At 43.4% G+C, this 14936-nt stretch overlaps 1 long non-coding RNA gene across 1 annotated transcript; it reads left to right on the top strand.

Moving 5' to 3' along the window:
* The first annotated feature begins 10642 nt into the window (after positions 1-10642).
* LOC119402478 (uncharacterized) lies at positions 10643-13334 on the top strand. Its single transcript, XR_005185816.2, has 2 exons — positions 10643-10793; positions 13202-13334. It is a non-coding gene; the product is annotated as an uncharacterized LOC119402478 (long non-coding RNA).
* The last annotated feature ends 1602 nt before the right edge of the window (positions 13335-14936 follow it).

The following is a 14936-nucleotide window of genomic DNA, read 5'->3' as shown; positions in this document are numbered from 1 at the left end:
TGGTGCGTGCTAGGGAAGGCTGCAGCAAGCAAGTGTCTTCATTCGCTGATAGCCAATGAAACACCAACGACACAATGAAACGTGTGGAGAGGCTCACCACTCGCCCGTGGTTGTCATTATTTCGCGCTTCGCATTTATTCGAAGAGCCCGCAATGATACCATGCTAACTCAATAATATCGCCTTGCAATATATATATATATATTATATATATCTATGCTATGCGTTTCATGTTTCGTACTTATAAACTGCGTGCCCGCAAAATGCAATCTTTCTACACATGTATCAAATGCACTTCAAAGCCAGTGACATGCGTTTTTGTAAGCCATATCGCCTGTCATGTCAGTTTCATATCTTCTTTTTTCTGATATGCACACGTATAAACTGGACTCATGCCATGCATTGTGTTCTGATGAAGGCCGGACCCGCGGCCGAAACGTCAATAAATCGCTTCGTACGCGCGTCTGTTTCACTGCGTATATATCTATATAATAATATATATATATGCGCGCGCGTGCGTGCGTGCGTGCGTGCGTTGACATAATGAACTATTTTTAACCGTTTCAGGGACATCGTTGGTAACATCCCATTTTTCTCCTTCAGAACAAACTGACTGCTCCAAGCAAGCCTGCTGAAGTGACTGCTGTCTGAATAGCGTTGAATACTTCAATGCATACTTTATTTCAGCTTGCTTCGCCTCACTGTCGCTTCATTAATTTATTGTCTTGTTGCTCCGTTGGGTCATCGCGCGCGCTCTGTCATAACTTTGGTCCTTGTGAGGTGCATGGTGTTACGGTACCCACAAGAGCCGCGACAATGCTGCTATTGAATAGTTCCGTTCTTCGGCGAACGTAAGCGCTTTATCTTCGATATGACGCTTTATTGCTGCTGCAACGACTGACCAGGGTCACACACGTGGAAGCCATTCGATGCGGTAGACCCCGAACCGGATATTTCCGTCGCCGCAAAACCGGGGTGTAAGTAAAACCGATAGATCGGACACGCGACAGTTAAAACCGCACACACAATAGATATATGATGAATTGTATAAAACGGAAATCCTGCACTGTGAAACGAAAGGGAAGCTCCTTGCGCTGGTCACAGATTTAGCGAGGCGTCCCAGAAAAATAAAGACGTTCCGTACAAAAGCGCGAGGATCCTCTAGCCCTCAATTGCCCTCAATAGACTCGGGTTTCAGAAACGCAATGAAACTGAAGCGTCTTGCTCTGCTTGTTGGGTCGACTAGCGAACTTCTCCCTGTGGGATGACGAATATACCACTGTTTCTGTATAGGCCATGGGATTAGGGGTGTCATAAAACATTCAACTGTGATGAAAGGTTACAGATGGGATCCGATGACCCCTAGTGCAAGCTCTACCACTGTATATAGAAAAAAACCCTTTGAAACTGGCACAACCACTCGCATTTTTTCAATAATGCAGCCACGTGGAAAAAAGGGGGTCGTTTTTCTTACTGTTGCTGTTTTGTCCGTGCTTCTTAAAGCGTGTTTAAACGGAAGAATTCGCCGTTCAAGTTGCTCTCTCCGAGTAGATTTCAACTTGGGGAGTGATTCACGATGCTTCAACAGCCAAAGTAAGACCCTTCCTTTGGAATAAATAAAACAAAAACAAATGGGCTACGATGCACGCGGTCAAGCTGGTTAGCCAAATAAGCTTTTGCATAACTTGATTCTGTCGACAATTGTAAAGTAGCCTTGGTCGACTGAGCGATTTCTTACAAGAAATGACAAGGTGCATGTTTGGGCTAGTTGGTACTCCATTTGAACATCTAAATAGCGCGAACTTCAGGGACGAAAGACAGAAGAATGCGACACACACAAGCGCTAATGACAGACGGCAAGACAATTAAATGTACTTTATGAGCGTATTCAAGCTGCTTATCAGGACTACGATGAATGTGTGGCCAAACCACAACGCTATATACCTGTAATGTTTGATGTAATGTTAATTTTAAAGGCGATAGTCTTTCTTGGGGAACTTAAACGCAGAAATTTTGGTCTGTCTTTCTGTCTGTCTTTCTGTTTGTCGGCACGTCCCTCGATTCAGCCACTCGGCCAAAGTTGAACCACTTGCCCAAGGGCCAGCCGTCTTGAACTGGTACGGCTGTTCATACTTGTGAACGTTGTCGATCAAAAAGTAAATATCATGCATATCTGAGGTGCAACATCACTAGGTAAGTATTAGGTGGCGTGTTCCTTTAATAGAAAATGCATACATACGTAATTTTAAGGACCCTAGTTTCTTAAGCTGCGCTGAAAATGCATAAGAATGGAAGCTTGAGCGAGTTGGTATGCGTTCATCTTTGTTGAAACATGGTTGAAACAGCGCTCACTAGACGACGACGAAGTAAAAGAAGGCACAGGACAGGCGCTGCCTGTCCTGTGCCTTCTTTTATTTCGTCGTCGTCTAGTGAGCGCTGTTTCAACAAAGCTGAAAATGCGACTGCGCTGAAATTTGCCTTCCTCCGTGCCCTTCGCACGAGCTCATGGTTGTGTTTCGGTTTCGGTTCTGTATTGCACTGTACGAATGCCATGGGTTGGTGTTGAAAAACTTTAGTTTTGAGAAGGCCAAGAAGGTGAAAAAAAAAATATTTAAAAAATGAAAAAGCAGCGTTGTGGGCGGCCTTCAGGCTGCCGGTTGTGGGCGCCGCTCTGGCGTTCCTGTTTTACCCAGGCGACATGTAAATAAAAGAGTGTGTAGAGAGTACTCGTTGAGTGCGGACGTTTCTCTGCTTCAGCGCTTCGCGCCAAACCCCGTTTTCGGGCTGGCTGGCGTCCCCGCCGGTCGCGTTGGTCACCGCCGGTCTTTGCCTGCTGCTGCGCCGGGACTACCAGAACGCAACACAGCACTCATGTTTCCCGACGTATTGCCAGATGGCGTCCATATCTCACACAGCGCCTCTTCTATCGTCTTTACACGACATTTGCAGCGAAGCACGCAGATACGCGGCCAATTTTTTTTAGCACTTTTCGTTCATGTTTTATATCGCATGACATTTTTGAATGCATAAATGCAAAGTTTTCTTACATATTTCAAGACACAAGTTACCCCTTTCGTTATAATCCCTGCCAGTGAAAAGAAGAAAGAGCAGTCTTTAAACAACAATGGTGCAAAAACATAAAGTGACGATGTGAGACGCCTAAAATAACTTCAATTGTCTGGAAGAACAACGGAACATTATAGGAGACCATTTCGAGAAAATTACAGTTCCTTGCGTCAGGATAGGTCAGAAAAAAATCGAAAACAGAGAGAGACAACAACTTTAATGATATTCATGGAGGTGGTAGCCTGGTTTATCGCCTGGCTTGCTACCCCTGGTGTCGGTGATGGCTATGATATATAAACAGTGCGTAGAGTCACAAACACGCATATATACATAAGAGGCATTCGTAAAGTTTCATTAGGGCGAGTAGTCCTCAGAAACTCCAACAGCGCTTCTGCGTTGCGCGTCGCACAAACGCTGCTTTGCGACGGGCCGAGAAGGAGCCGCAGCTCCAAGCTCAAGCAGCGTTGGAAATGAAGTGCTGCCTTCATTTCTGTCGTTCATCGTTGAAATGCAAACGGTCACACAAGGAGTGTTTTGAATTCTCCCGAGTATTACATAGGGTGCATGTCGAGTATCAGCCGGTGAATGCATGTTTCATCTTGCCTGGTGAGTCCTTAATTAGAACTAACAGACAAGAAAGCCCAGGAAAGTATAGGGGACGTTATTTGTAGCAATTATGATGTAAATGTGAAGAGATTAACCTGCGTTATGATGTAAATGTGAAGAGACTGAACCTGCGTTAGTTCTTGTCTGTTACTTTGAATTAATGTTGTGTCTACCAAAGAAGAACGAGCCTTTAAAATCCCTCTTCTTTCTGGCTAGTCCTTGTGACATGTAAAAGCTACAGCACGAGTCAGTTCTGTGCAGCGGTCCATACTGGTCGCTTTTAGCACACTACATTGTCCACTGTAGATTCCAGGCGAACGCAGATACCACAGTTGCATAGAGCTGCTTACAAATACTGTTTTTCTGAGAAAAATAATAGTAAATTGGAGTTTCCAAGCACTGATGATGTGTTGTGTTTTATGGCACAAGGGCCAGTCATGACCAAACAGCGCTTTGTCATGTGGTAGTGCATTTACAGTGTAGTCTACGCGATGAATGAATGAGTTGCAAATGGCAGATGCCACGTGGCTGTATAAGAGCCTGCTGTGTATTGGGGAAGTCATCCAAGTAATAAAACTATGAGAATGACCAATGATGTGAGCTGTGTGCATAAAATCTCCATGACAATGAGATGATAGAATGAAATCTATGGAAAGTACTAGTGTTCGAGAGGGTACCAGAAGTTAGGAGATGAGGACTTGTGCTAGAGTGTACTAGTACACTCTACTTGTGCTGTAAAAAGTTTTTTTTTTCTCTAAAGCTACAGCTCGTTAAGCGAGGCTGCGCTACGGATGACCACGCCAGATTATTTGAAGCTTGTTTACATCTTCTAAAAACGTTAGTACTGCTTTAGAATCAAAAAGTGCTTCATTGCTAAGAAAAAAATGCTCGATGAAGAGGGATGTGTTCACGGTATGCGAGGTGAAACTACTTTTTACGTTGAGTTTCCATCTTGGGCCACTGGATGAGAACATGAAAGATGAAGAAGCTGTTTCTTTGTTCGAACGGTTCCTCGGATTGTTTTCCCAGTCTTCTGTGCAATTCGAGGAACTGTAAAGCTTGATAGCGTCACTTAATGTTTTGCTTCATCAATGCTGTTAAGGATAAACGTTTCATGTTTTTATTATATCGGAATGATGGTAGCCATGAAGCGTTTATTAGAATAGTTTGGATCACCTCACAAGCCTTTGTAGCTGGCACATTTTATAAAGTAATACATAAGACACGCTGCCGAGAAAACATATGACAACAAATACTGAAGCGAAAAAGAAAAATAAGGAATACAGTGAGAACATCATCACTTGCACATTGACAAAAAAAAGGAGACTCGTGGCTCGTCGCAGTGATTGAACAAGAGTGAGTGTGAACCTTAAGGTGTAAATAAAGGATGCATCCCATAGTCACGTCTTTATAAAGATCAACAGCTGTGGTGGTGGTACTCTGTCACAAGATTCTTATAAACCGCATTCAACCCTCCATGTAAACATTTCTACAATCTCGATGTTTACCATTCGGGGAAGATTACTAATATATGTTACACTTCACAGTGTCATTGAGAGGGATCAAGAAGTTCGAAAGAGACGGAACGCACAGACACAGCGCTGTATCTGTATGTCATGTACCTGTATCTGTAAATATGCGCCAAATCTCTCGAGCAACCGTTTTAAGTAAGCCAATAAGGGCACAGAAGTGACAGTTACCTGAAACAGGATTAGCTCGCTGTGATGGCTTTTGAGAACCCACAGAATTTGTGTCGCAAATTCTAAAATTATGTGTGCCTTTTTTATATCTTCTTATTTCACGTGCCAAGGAAAGAAGATGACTTTTTAAGGGCACGTTTTTTTTTTTTGTTGGGCACAATATTATTGAGAACTAACAGACAATAAAGCCAAGGAAAGTACATGGGATGTTATTTGTAGTAATTATGATGTAAATGCGAAGAAAGTAAAGTGGACGAAAAGATAACTTGCCGCCGGCAGAAACCGCACCTGCGACCTTCGAATAACGGGACCGATGCTGTACGACTGAGCTACGGCGGCGGTCATTCTCCCGTCCACGTTATGGGGTATATACGTGCATTTAAACCTAGGAGTGTTAGTAAGGTTATTAACAAACTTCAACATTTCATGTATCACTTCTCGTAAGGCGAATTCCTTCTTAGTCTGAACAAACACACCTGAACTCTCCTATAGAAAGGGTTGATGTTCGGGAGAGTTCGTTTTCCATAACTGCGTCATATATTAACGCGACACATGAACGGAAAAAAAAAAACACAAGTGATATGTTGGCATGACGAGACAACTAAGATTATTGCTGCGAATAAAGAACAATGCTTTGGTGTATACGAACCATCCTATAGTTATATCTTCGGTGTGATCGAGCGTGGCGCCATTAACGGTGCCGGTATGTTATTTCGATAGTGTGCGAGGTGAACACAATCGGAGGTCTGTGAAATGCCATATGTGCCTCTTGCACGGGACAAAGGAGAAGCCAGGGACAAAATACAGCGCTAACCTTCAACAACAGATTTATTTACATCAGCCGTACATACATCTTTGACAAGGAGCACGTCTGGGCCACGTACTCCGAGCCCGTAAACGAATTCAAAAGCGAATCAATACAAGATATATGTGTGCCGGTTACCTCGTAAATAAATATGTTGTTGCAAGTTGGCATCGTGTGTCTCTGTTGGGACCATTCAATCCCGTGTTTGGTGACATTTCCAACTACATTCCCAATGACATTTTGTTTTAAAAAGCAAACAAACAAGCCAATCGTGCAAACAAACTCAATAGGAGGTCCTCAGCATAGTGAAAAAGCACCGAGTTTCTAAGTGAGCCCCCTTACACGCCTGGAATATTTTAGCCATGTGCTCCTCTGCCTACATGCGTCTAGGCCTAATGACAAACGTTTCAGTTTTTGCTCTTGGATGTTTCGCATTCTAATACGGCTGGTGGACATGTTTACATTTCATTTGGGCTTACTTACATAGAGATATACCTAGGGAGACCTATCCTTAATCGCCATTCCAACTCTTTATATACAGGACGCTTCAAGTAACTAAAGCCAAAAAAGTGGTCAACCACAACTAAATGATACCACTGCCATATGGTTTGCCGTAATCTGGGGCTCGTTAGGGCACCTTTGTATTGACATGAATTAATTAATAAGTCCGAACAATAATGCAAAATTTAATATTTACTTTGGGGCCAAGTGAGATTTGTTATGCTCTAGAAGGCATTCCAAAACGACCACTGCAATGTTTTGTGGCAGCGTACAGCGTTGATAAAAAGTTTCTAGGCACAGATCCCATGTAATCCTATGGCAGCGCGGCGTGCTGCAGCGGTCTTACACGTGCTATATTTACACACACACACACACACACACACACACACACACACACACACACACACACACACACACACACACACACACACACACACACACACACACACACACACACACACACACACACACACGCGTCTGCTTGCGTGATGGTAACCACGGCACGCCAAATGCCTGTGATACAGCAGAGACCACACTCGCACTTCTGGCTGCTTAATCCACTATTGCGTGTGTGCTTTTCTTTTTCAGTAAACGAGGACCAATTTGCCATTGTACGTAAATTGCTTCTTAAATAAACACACAGAGCTTTTTTAACAGCCGAGCTGCTTTCAGCTCGAGGTTCGGTAGGAGATGTTAACAAAAACCATCATCAGTAACGGCCTTTATACCTTATGGGGCATCGCGGATCCGCAGCACCTGTAACAGCTGCGCTTAGCACGTGCAACGCAATGACTCGGCCGGCGCGGGCGCTCTTCGTCCTCTTTTTTTTCACCTTCTGCTTCGCTCCACGAACACGTGCGCACGGCGCGAGCTCTGCGCTCTCCTGCGTGGGATGCAATAACTGGAATGGCTGAGAGAACGAGTGAAGAGAGAGTGAGAGACAGAAAGAGAGGAAGACAAAGTGAGGATAGAAAGAGAAATAGAGAAATATAGAGAAGAAAGAGAAAAAAATGTAGAAAGGCGGAGAAAAAATATAGACAGAGAGAGAAAGCTGAAGAAGCAGACACAAGAAAAAGAGATACAAAGAAACAGAAAGCATGACAGAAGAGAAGGAAAGACAGAGAGATGGAAAGAAAGCGAAAAACAGAGAGAAGGAGTCAGAAAGACAGATAAAGAAATGAACAGGGTGAATAAATAAATAAATAAATAAATAAATAAATAAAAACAGATACAACAAAGATATAGAAAAACTGTAAAAAAGAGAAAGAAAGAGAGGAAGAAAAAAAATAAGGCGAAACAAGGAAAGCCGTCCAGATCCGTGTTCCTTCACGCTTGGCACTACGAGTGCGAAGCGGCCCTAATGTTTTTTTTTTTCGCCAAATGTTAAGGTGCATACCCAGCAGGGTTGCCAATGGTGGCTACTTTTCGCCAAATTGGCGAATTTGAGAGGCCCGTGGCGACCGAAAATTATGAATGGCGACATGGCGAATTTTTGGCGATTTTCAGCTTAGGTCTCCACTGAGTTATGCATCCTAAGCTCAATGCCTTCCCAACGAATGAGCGGCACTATTCTCTGTATTTTTCTTGGTTTTGAGGTGCACATTGCGCGCCGTTCTGTATGTCCGTCCTGTAACTCGTGTGTATCTCCTCAATTCATCTAGATGCTTCTAACTCAATTCATCTAGATTCATCTAGATGCTTCAGAGCTTCGCTAAAGTTTCTCTGCTGAAGGGGCTAGATGACGGGTTGGTCGTGTGTTCCGGCCATTTGTTCCGCCAAAGCTCCAACTATTCTGAATAGCTTGGTGACCTATTCACCGCTGCAGTATCCCCTAATCGAGCTCGTATAGCGAAGATGGGCGGATACGCGGGTGTTCGTGCAATAAAAAATTATTTATTCAGGCATTTTCTACTGTTCTCGGTGAGCGTGTGCAATGAAAACAGTTGCTATATAACATTTTACAATGTCTACCTGTTCAATTATAACGCACTGGATTGACGCGGGTAGATATAAGTGATTAGACATGAAAGGGACAGTGGCGTCCGGTATCATAGCTCACACTGAAAGGTATAAGACTCACTAATGAACGATACCTGTAAGAATTCTGTCTTACTACTTTCCATAAACCTGTTAATCCTTTTTTTCATATAAGGGGATGTAAAGCTGTCTACAAACAACGCCTTCACGGTTTTCGCCCAAGGTTTACCACACTTTTACCTTTGAAACGAGCTGACAGGGATGGAAGGATATCATGAGCGTTTTATCCTTTCATACTTGCGCCGCCGCGCACATCTTGCGGCTAGTCGGAGAACCAGGTGTACCAAGCACTCCCATGGTGAAGGGGCGATGCGCCTGGCATTGAGAAATGTCAAGATACTTTAAGGGCTTTGAATGGCACTGTATTCTACGGGGCTATACATCAGTGAAAATTCTTATTACTAGGATATGCCGCACACATCTAGAATGGCGACTTTTTTGGCGAAATTTCTTTAAAAATGGCGACTTTTGGCGACTTTCTGCTCGTTGTTTGGCGACATTTACTCGAAAGTCAGTGGCAACCCTGATACGCAGAAGCCACGCTTCGTTTGAGCCCGAATGACTAGGCGCACCAACGGTCGAACCGCCACACGTATTCATGAGATATGTTTTGCAGACATCCCACATTGGCGGCTCCCTGGATGCTTTGGCATATCCTATTCTCGTGCCCTTCAATTTTCCTCGTGATACTCTTGTGATCGGGCTTCGGAAGGCTGCGTGCCAATAATAATTTGAAATATAAATTGCGAATGTGCTGTATTAACTCTAATATAGAAGTTTAACATGTGTGACCCAAGTGCAGCTTTTGTAAAAAAAAGATAATCAAATTTGGCAAGGATTGAACGTGTGTGTCCGAAACCGGGTTGAAAAATTTTCCCAATTCGCTGAAGAAAGTGAAATGCATACATTCATGTTTTACAAGAATTAATTCTCTAGGGCAGGCGAACAGAGCTATGAAATTTTCATTTATTTGGGTATTTACCAGAATATCAGGGTGACTGAAAAGTTTACACAGCCGTACTTGGTATTGTTTTCTAGTTTCCCCGGCAACTGAGTTAACCACGTCTTTCAAAATTTGTTAAGAACTGGGAAATTCTGGTATAATGTGATGACCAAAGTTACTTTTTGAACGCAGTAAGTGATTTACAACTTTTCACTATTTACAGCTTTTCGCTATTACAACTTTTCACTATTGACCATTTTCACCTATTTTTGTTCATTAGCGAGCACATGGAACACACCTACGTTGTCATCGGCCAGCGGATCGGGGCATATTATTTTTAATGCTTGGGAACAGCGAGAACGCAATTCCTACTGTTGCACAAATTTCGCGGCATTTAAAACAACGTATACCAGCTCTGCGTGTGCTATTAGAATGAATATAGTACCCTCTCAATGCATTTTTTATCGACTGACCGCATGAACCATCCATGCCATCTCCCCATAGTGCCAACATAGGATGTACGCGGTGCGAATGATCGGGTTGAAGTGCCCAGAAAAATTATAGGGTATTAAAGGGAGGCGGCAGAGACGTTCTTTAGTAGAGAATAAATGTTTATAATATGTATCCCGCTATTAATGGATGAGGTGTGAAAATTCCGACTTCAGACCACACCTACACTGCCACATCGACGATTGATTGGCGCCTTCTTCTCTGAGACTCTCCTACGCCGGTACAATGATCTCCACTTTGACCTTTTTTATCTACCTCCTAGAAGACGACGTAGTGCTTTTTAAGTAATGTCAAGGGGAAATGCCGAGGCATTAACGATAATATTACAAAAATTCTTGTACTTTTTGTATGCCACTATACTCTATCACAGTTAACAATACCTTGTAAGCTTGATTCTGCGTATGCTCCGGGCTCGAATTTGTATATAAGAGACAGTTTTCGCATTCCTCCGCATGCTGGCTCGACGAGGTCTGGTGAAAATGGCAAAGAATTCGACCTTTTGCTTTTTGGTCATGTTGACCACTTTAGTCGTTGCGGTCTTGATACAAGAGGGTTCATGTGCCCCTGCGAGGACAACAGATCCTACCCCTACTGATGGTGCTCCAAGTCCACCAGGCCCCCCAGGAGGTAACATAGATAACTATTGCGCGCTCCTATTTTGTCAGCATTGTACAGATGACCTGCCAAGGTGGTCAGTGGTTATGGTGCTTGACTACTCACCCGGAGGTCGCGGGATTGAATCCTTGCCGCGGCGGGCATTTAGATGGAGGTGAAATGCTAAAGGCCCGTGTGCTTAGATATAGGTGCATGTTAGGAAACCCTTGGTGGTCGAAATTTCCGGAGCCCTCACTACGCCGTCTCTCATAATAATGTCGTCGTTGTGGGGCGCAATTCCCAGCACTTATATAAAAACTCACAGGCTCCCTTACGCATTGGCCTAAGATGACTCGAAGGCGAAATGCTTATTCTTTTCTTTTCTTTCTTCTCCGTCGATTGTATTGATCCTACGGCCGCTAAAGGTTTCTGTGCCTAGCGTGATGTTGCACTGCCTCCGAGATCGGAGGCACTTGAAGCTTTTTATTTTTTTCTCATAAGTGTCTCATAAACCATTCTCACAAACTATTTATTTTCTCATAAGTGAATTACGAATTCTCTGAGAAGGCTGAATATTTTGGTCAAGGTAGGGAGCACGATCTCCGAAGCAGCACATCATCGACTGTAGTTTCTGAATAGGCGACACCGCTGTTGTCTTAAAAGAAACTTCGGCGCCGAAAATGCCCTCCTGCGTGACTGGTACACCAAGGTCCAATTGAGTTAATATAAAGATATGCTGCTGCCACTCTTTTCGTATTTCGCAATATTTCAACACACCTTTACATTGGAAGCTCTGCCTGAGATACGCGCTAATACTGTAACCTTAGATATGTATTAATTCGGTTCACGCTGCATGACCTCGCTTGTTCCGGGTTGCCAACCTTTTCCTCGAATAATAATATTTGTTGGAGCTTAGCGTCCCAAAACTACCATATGATTATGATGGACGCCGTATGGAGGGCTCCGGAAATTTCGGCCACCAGAGGTTTTTTTAACATGCACCTCAATTTAAGCACAGAAGTCTCAAGCATTTTCACCTCCATCTAAAATGCGGACACCACGGAGTGAATTCGATCCCGCGACCTTCGAGTCAGCAGTCGAGCACCATAACCACGAGACCACAATGGCGGGTAATTCCCTTGAACCGAAAACCGATAAAAAATATCTGGGCTTCACTCGACAACGAAATAATAAATAACGTTTTGGTTACGTTTCTGTGCCGATGAAAAACGCCGTATTTTTCTTTTTTTTTTTTGCTCTTCGTTTAGTTCCGGCACACTGTTTTCATCCAATGAAAATCAGGTCCATAGAGCTTTATCAGAAAATATAGACAATCAATAGAGCTTAATCAGAAAAAATAGTTCGCATTTTCTGTGTAAGCCACTTGAGATAATTAATGTTCAGAAAAGAACAGTGTGCGTCACAGCATTGATTTCTGCATTCTTTTTGTTACTGTCCGATGCACTAAGTTTTACTTGCCAAGGGTGTAGATATATACGTGTTCTAATACTTCCTGAGTCATGGCCGCAAGTTAGGGGTGGTAACGTCCGCGTAACCTCGCAGTCATTTAGTTATGTAATTCCATATTAAGAAACGCCGAAGCATTTATTTTTTTTTTCTTGCAGTTTTGGGACTTCACTCATCTTTTAAGCCCGAAATGTGTTAAGTGCAACATGTTACAAGAATTTGCATTCTGGCTGCATGAGACTGCGGTAGTCATGAAGCCTTCCGCTTAGTTACGGTAAAATATTGCCTCACTGTATTTGCTACGCAGAGTAACAGGTCTGGCGATAAACTACCTATCTGGATCAGGTTTTCAAGCGGACACAATGACAAAACTTTGTATAAAGAAGCTGAAATGCGTGATCGGTTGGCTGCCTGCTTGCGTGATCCTGTATTTCAGGCTTTCGCCGTATTCAGTGCCAACGAGCCGTAGTTAGGGAATGGAATACCGGAAAGAATTGCGTCCGCGTCATCTAAATAAGGAAGCTGTCTGGCATTAAGCTGTGCACCTTGCCTACGCTTCCACGCTTACTCTCTCTCTCTCTCTCTCTCTCTCTATATATATATATATATATATATATATATATATATATATCACAGTAGGAAGCGACGATTCTTCTTTACCTTAAGTCAAAAAATAAATACACGTAGTGGCGCTCGGACTTTCTTACTTTTGCTGATTTGCATTGTTGAGCTCTTTAAGCCATAACGCATGCAACCTCAGCACACACTCTAACTTTTGATATCTATCTTCTTGAGTCTGAATATTACGTCAAACGTGCATGCTTGTTAGACACAATATTATTGAGAACTCAATAATATTGTGTCTAACAAAGAAAACGAGCCCTTAAGAATCATCTGCTTTCCTTCGTGCATGCTTGTTGCAATTCAATCCCTTGGCGGCGCCAGCGCAGCTATTTAAACTAGTTTCATTCCAGGATCCCGATTGAAGCGGCAAAATGCTACTCGTCGCAGCCGTGACGATAAAAATGGCTGACGGACCTTCTCGAGTGGAAGCTTGGCAGCCTGCCACCAGCAGCGGGAAAGAGATTCCAATAAATATTCGAACGACATTTGTCAAAATCTCAGTTCATTTCAACCGTCAAATACACGTACACTCACTTTCGATTTCTCTTAGAAGATGCCCTTTTCTCTTTTCGCTTCAATTGGCTGCGCGCTTCGGCCTTATAACAGGACGTAATAATTTTGATTGTTTTGTTGAAACATCTGCATTTTTGATTGCGACGTTGGAGTCGAGGTAAGAAAGTGCGGGAGAAAGTGCTATATTGATGAGTTTCTTGCGTGACGTGGTGCTTATGCGCCTGTCATGTGCTAGCGCCACATCACGAGTTCGTGTAAGCAACACAGGAACTTGTAATTTTACACTGATTTAAATTGCGAATTACGACAAGACGTATTAATTTTTGTTGAAATTAAAACGGCGCTGGTGCCTTCCGAAGCACCTTCCTCCAACATCATCCTCTGGCCGCTCTGTTGCTCTCGTCATTTTCGTGGTAACATTGTAGGAATGGTTAACTTAATGAACCAAGCATAACGTAATAAAACGAAATATCTTTTTCTTTCTAGATAAAAAAAAGGGACACATAAAAGCTGCGGCACCATGTAGCTTGACGACTGCATTTTCCCTTGCTTGATAGTGACGGAGAGCCAAGGGACTGTTTTACTGACAGAGGAAAGCAACTTATACAAACATACCGTAAATCAAACAAAAAAACGCCAGGCCTGCGCTGAAACCGCAGCACAGTCACAGCGAAAGCTGGAAGAGCGGCGTTTCTAGGGCCCGTTGTAAGCTCTCTTGGGGCTACTAATACAAGTACACTAGCAAGGTACCCACTACACCATAAATCATAATTTTTGTGAAGTTGGGAAGCACCTACTAAGCCGTTATTCGTCATTCTGCGGAGAAGCGAGGCACCAGCTATACGTCTGTAAGGCATTATGTGCAATTTGTTGACGCGACGACTGATGACAATGAAGAATTATGGCTCAGCCCTTTGTAATGGGTTGGAATCTAAACGGCCCACCAGTTATGTAATTTGCATTGGGTGACGCCCGGTCGCTATTTCCCTCTCCCGTCATGCTGTATAACATACGTTGACGTGGGAGAGAGACGGGGGGGGGGGCGAAGAACTTTACTGAGACCCCAAGGAAATGGATCACGCGCTTATGGGCTTCCTTGGCAACTAATACTAGTGCACTTGCGAGGAACCCACTACGCTATAAATCAGTGTAATTTTACTGAGACCCCGAAGAAGTGGATCATGCGCTTATAGGCTTCCTTGGCAACCAATACAAGTGCACTTGCGAGGAACCCACTACGCTATAAATCATTGTAATTTTTGAGAAGAAGGGCAGCAGGCACTGTGCCATTTTTCGTCATTCTACGGAGAGCGTTGGTACCTGCTATACGCATGTAAGGCATTATGTGCACTTTGTTGATGCTGTGCCTGATGACGATGAAGAATTATGGCAGAGTCCTTTGTAATGGGTTGGAAGCATTCAACAACGTACTCGTTGCGCAATTCGCATTCTGTGACGCCTGGTTACAGGATTCGCGTTGTGCAACGCTTTTGCTTATTTTACTCTTCTACCAGGCTATATTGCATATGCTAATGTGTTTCCTTCCCGACATGAAGCCTGTATAGGACCTTT

This window comes from Rhipicephalus sanguineus, chromosome 8 (assembly GCF_013339695.2).
Source record: "Rhipicephalus sanguineus isolate Rsan-2018 chromosome 8, BIME_Rsan_1.4, whole genome shotgun sequence".
Classification (NCBI taxonomy): Eukaryota; Metazoa; Arthropoda; class Arachnida; order Ixodida; family Ixodidae; genus Rhipicephalus; species Rhipicephalus sanguineus.
Note: the sequence above shows the minus strand (reverse complement) of the source record. Positions and strands in the feature narration are given on the sequence as shown.